The 4,912-nt window shown below is 43.0% G+C and overlaps 1 long non-coding RNA gene across 1 annotated transcript; it reads right to left on the reverse strand.

Annotated features, from left to right (window-relative positions):
* Positions 1-1,143: 1,143 nt before the first annotated feature.
* On the reverse strand, positions 1,144-4,538 carry LOC109366080. The gene is made up of 3 exons (XR_002112131.1): positions 4,481-4,538; positions 2,993-3,063; positions 1,144-1,978 (listed from the first exon to the last, which is right to left on the reverse strand). It is a non-coding gene; the product is annotated as an uncharacterized LOC109366080 (long non-coding RNA).
* Between the last annotated feature and the right edge of the window lie 374 nt (positions 4,539-4,912).

Raw genomic sequence — 4,912 nt, forward strand, 5'->3', positions numbered from 1 at the left:
TCAGCAGATTCAACATCAGCCAGAATTTCTTGATTTATGATGCACGTGCCACACAGTGCACGTATACCTCTTTCTGCCCAGAAATATGGCAATGACCCCTATGGCTGCTGCTGACTTTGAGGATGCCCTGAACTTGGCATATACAGAGGCCAGTTCTCAGGCCTGGGGCCTCCTCCTGAAGGTCAGCTCTGTACTGCAGCTATCCCTGATGCTTTCTGCAGTAATCACCCACTCTGTACCTCCATTCTGCTATTTAAGCACTTGCCTCTCTTCAGTTCTTCCTCTTCAGCAGCCTGGCAAGAGCATACTCCTTCCTATACTATCAAATATACTACCCTGGCTCCACCATGCAAACAAGCACCCCGTCTCTCCCATCTCTTGCTCTGCAGCAAGTTGAGGATTGCATCTTTTGCAACACTGATGAGGGAGAAGGCCAAGGCAGGATTTGGGTCTTATCTCAGAGAGCAGAGAAGCTGAGGCCAAAACAAGAATCAGAATAGAGTCAGGTTGCTACTGCTCTACCAATAGGTAGTAGAGTGCAGTCCTTTTCACTCATACCTAATAGCAGTCACATTGTCCCCCATGAATCCCCCATCTGGAGTACTGCGCCCAGGCCTGGGGCCCCAGTACAGGAGGGACATGGGGCTCTGGAGAGGATCCAGAGGAGGGCCACTAAGATCATCAGCAGGCTGGAGCACCTCTCCTATGGAGAAAGGTTGAGGGAATTGGGCTTGTTTAGCTTGGAGAAGAGAAGGCTCTGGGAAGACTCGTTGTGGTCTTACAGTACTTGAAGGGAGCATGTAAACAGGAGGGGGAACAGCTGTTTATGAGGGTGGATAGTGATAAGACAAAGAGGAATGGTCTCAAACTGAGACAGGGGAGATTTAGGTTAGATATTAGGAGGAAGTTTTTCACCCACATGGTGGTGATGCACTGGAACAGGTTGCCCAAGGGGGTTGTGGATGCCCCATCCCTAGCGGCATTCAAGGCCAGGCTGGATGTGGCTCTGGGCAGCCTGGTGTGGTGGCTGGTGATCCTGCACATAGCAGGGGAGGTTGAAACTAGATGATCATTGTGGTCCTTTTCAACCCAGGCCAATTTATGATTCTATAAGAAAAAAAAAAAAAAACTTCCCATCTGTGATCAGCAGGAGCAGCAGTGAGTCAGCAGGTGCGACAAGGCTGACTGGAGGTGAGGTGTGATTACCTGGACAGTGCTGCCTGAACAGCTAGTTTTAACAGCAACCTCAACCCATCCTGCAAAAAAACCCCAAATACCAAAAGGAGCAATCACCACATAGCACCTCCTGAACCATGTGACATTAGAGACATTTTACAATTCAGATTATACACCTAAGATAATACCACAAGGATTTTAATGACTATACATCCAGCCAATTTGATACCTCTCTGCAGAGAGACACTGTGACGCTTAGCCAGCACTTGAGTGTTTTGAGATATAAAATGGCACCACAAAGCAATTCTCCTCTTAACAATACACTTTGTAGCAGGTTTTATTAATTTTGTCCTAAAGAGAAACCAGAATACCTCTATCTGCATGTGCACAGCTCCTTTAACCATGAAGAAATAAAGACTTTGTATGGAAATAAGTATATATAAAGTGAATGGACAAGGATGATTATTTGGAATAGGCACTCTTCATCTGTTTACATTATTTACCTATGCTTTCTTTTTGGAATATCATTAAAACAAACTTCAACAGAAAGATACTTTCTGTGTAGCACACTTGCTTGTTAGAGATGCCATGAAAGAGCTGTGGCCTTGCTCTTCTGCCACTCTGCAGCCACTCTCTGTCTCTTTATTTTAACAGCGTTTCCAACAAGCTGAGATATGGCTTTAATTTCTATAACTTGATCATTCAGGTTTTAAAATTTTCTTTGATACTTCTTATAGTGCTTTGGAGGTCACCCAGGCATTTTATGCAGACTTCTGGTACACTTAATCATTTCAGTGGCTTCCTGCAGTAAATCAAGAGACATTATATTAATAAAAGATGGGGCTGTTCCAGGTCTGATTCATAATGCTGAATCCCCATCTACCTGGCTTAAAAGAGTCCTTTTAAAAGGTCAGTTTACTCTAAAGAATTCTGAATAGCAAGGATGCATCTTCTCTGTCACAAGACTCCTGCAGAAAACATACACTCAAGGCCAGCAGTCTGAAGGGTGCAGACAATGGGGTGGTTTAGAACTAGGGCTCAAAGATGTCTGGACCACAACCCAGACAAGAAGACCTCCTCTAAAAAAACACTTAGATACAGGTACGCTGTGCAAATATCTCCTTCAACAGTTGTATCCCCATTGCTCCTCTTCTTTGTCTGTCAAATCCTATTTAGTAACATTGAATTGCCGAACAGGCAAAATACCAGGTCTTGCAGGGAAAGACTGGCCAAAAGTTGACTTTGTTTGCACCACATTCTTATTGTTTCGTTACTTGTTTAAAATATTTACTAACCCCCTGTAATCAGGATTAATCTAATATATAAACAAAGTAAGAGATTAAACAGTTTTCAGTGAATACAGCTGGCAAATATTACCGAATAACAATTTCTCACCACAAATGCTGATTTGATTGTAATATAATTTTTACCAAGTATCTTAATGAAAACAATCAAGTGTTTTGTTTTCACCCGATTAGGCCAACTGCACTGATACCAGGACTTTGAAATACATTTTCTAAAGCTCTTTTATCATGAGGAATGGTGAGATTGATTTTTTCCCATGTAAACTCAGGTTTTTTAAATTTATACTCACAGAAAAAGAGACTTCAAAAAACAAACAAACAACAAAAACAAACAACCAAGCCTGTTCAATACATCAAGGTCTTATCTTGCAAGGTGCAGAAAACTTGTATTTCTAACAGTGCAGCAGGGTGTAGATGCTGAGCATCACTTCCCAGACAAACTAAGGAGAAGAAATGTGGATAATACAGAGAGAATATCTTCTGATTAGCTGCCACAAGTCATGCCAAAATACCTATTCAAGATCAGATGTTCTGTGACATTTTTTCACTAGGCTGTCATGAGCATTGGTTCCAGTGGCATGCCCTGTGGTGGGGAAAAAGAGTCTCATCAATGAGTGGCATCAAGACAAAACTGCTCCCATCACAACGATGCTCTCAGCCTGCAGCCCATCCCTGTGCTGGTCACAAAAAGAAGGCCAGCCAGACAGGCTACAGACCCTCTGAGCCTACTTGTTCCAGTCAACACTTGACTATTTGGCTGACGTATCTTGAAAGGCATTCTTCAATCTAAATCACTTGTTCCAGTCAGAATTTTGTTTTTGCTAACATAGACTCTAGAGACCTGATTTTACACTTACAAGATATTATACTGTGATCCCTATGGACTTTACTGATCATGGCATAAGAGCTCAAATCTGCTATAAGTAACCACTTCGTTGATGAAGTCAAACACATAGGTCATCTATGAGTAGCAGAAATTGTTTCAGTCAGTTCATTCATTTTCCAGGGAAATGTCATGCTCCTGAGAATCACTAGGTTATGTAATAAAAGGTGTATATTCACACACACAAAGGTGCAGAGGGAAACCAGTGTGAGGAACCAGAGTCAGACCCTGAGACATACAGGCCTATGCCTCTGTGCTATCAGCAGCTGGAGCAAGTGAAAGTCTTATGTGAGAGTCAGTGCATGACTCTTTGTAAATGCCAAGCCAGACTGGCAGGTGAGTAGGGAAGAGGCTTGGAAGACAAGTACTGAAGCAACTATGAGTCTCAGTTGGATAACAGTGTGAGGAGATGGTCTGCAAAGTGACTCCAAACCCACTACTGGAGAGGCTGTGGGATCTGGGGGTCAACAGAGACACCCACTTGCGCGTGTGTGTCTGTGCATGAGGTACCTGGTGATGAGAGCATCTCATGTCAGCCCCTGGGAAATCTGCAGCGTGCACCTGTGTGTACCAGTGAGTGTGCAAGTTGGGCTATGCACCAACAACTGAAGTTAGGCTGCCAGCCTTGGGGGTTTGCATGCACAGGTAACAGCAGCTGGGGAACCTGAGAAGGCAGGGCCAGCCTCTTGGTAAGCTGAATGAACAGAGTCAGACATTGCAGGCATTCACACTGTATCTCTGGATATATTTTCCAACAGTGGACCTTCATCCTGATCAACTGTAAATGGAAATGGCATTAGGCTGTTGGTGCTTGTGTATGTGCCAAGTGTTGTGTGTTTGTGTTAATTTCAGTGGCAGGTCATGCATACATACATACATAAATATATAATATATATATGTATCAGGTATGTAAACTCCTTTATCTGTCTAACAGGCACATATTTGGTCTTGCTACTGACTGGACTGGGTGAGGGGCATGGAGCTATGGCAGGCTTATCTCTATCAGACTGCCTGGTTGTATAATCAATGAATATACAGATGTTATAATTATGAAATAAACAAGAGAGTTTGACTAAGCAGGTTATTATACCAAAAAGAGAATAGATAGAGTGCTTACCCTTAACCTGGGCTCACTGTAAAACTTCAAAAGAAGAGATCTCCAGAAAGATATCCTTCCCCAGTGGCAGTCAGCTCTTAAATAGGTCTAGGAGAGGTGGAGCCAGGCTCCACCCCTTCCAGTAGCACAGGAGAATTGCCTTCACCTGTTCTCCCAGGGCTGACTCATTGCTCGCCTCAGGTGATCAATCAGAGGTTCAGGCTGTGATTTAGCAGTTCCCATACACTGGTTCAGCAGCCCCTAACAAACAAGTAGTGCTCTTCCATGCAAGTTTGAATGGTGTGTTACTACTGTGAAACGCAGATTTTCTTCTTTTTCCATATCTATATTCTGAATCACAACAAATGTGTCTTCCAATACACCCAAATAAACAAAGAATAAGTACTTATATATGTTCACATGAAAAAAGAAGTTTTCTCTATTAACAACAGT

This window comes from Meleagris gallopavo, chromosome 2, assembly GCF_000146605.3.
Source record: "Meleagris gallopavo isolate NT-WF06-2002-E0010 breed Aviagen turkey brand Nicholas breeding stock chromosome 2, Turkey_5.1, whole genome shotgun sequence".
NCBI lineage: Eukaryota > Metazoa > Chordata > Aves > Galliformes > Phasianidae > Meleagris > Meleagris gallopavo.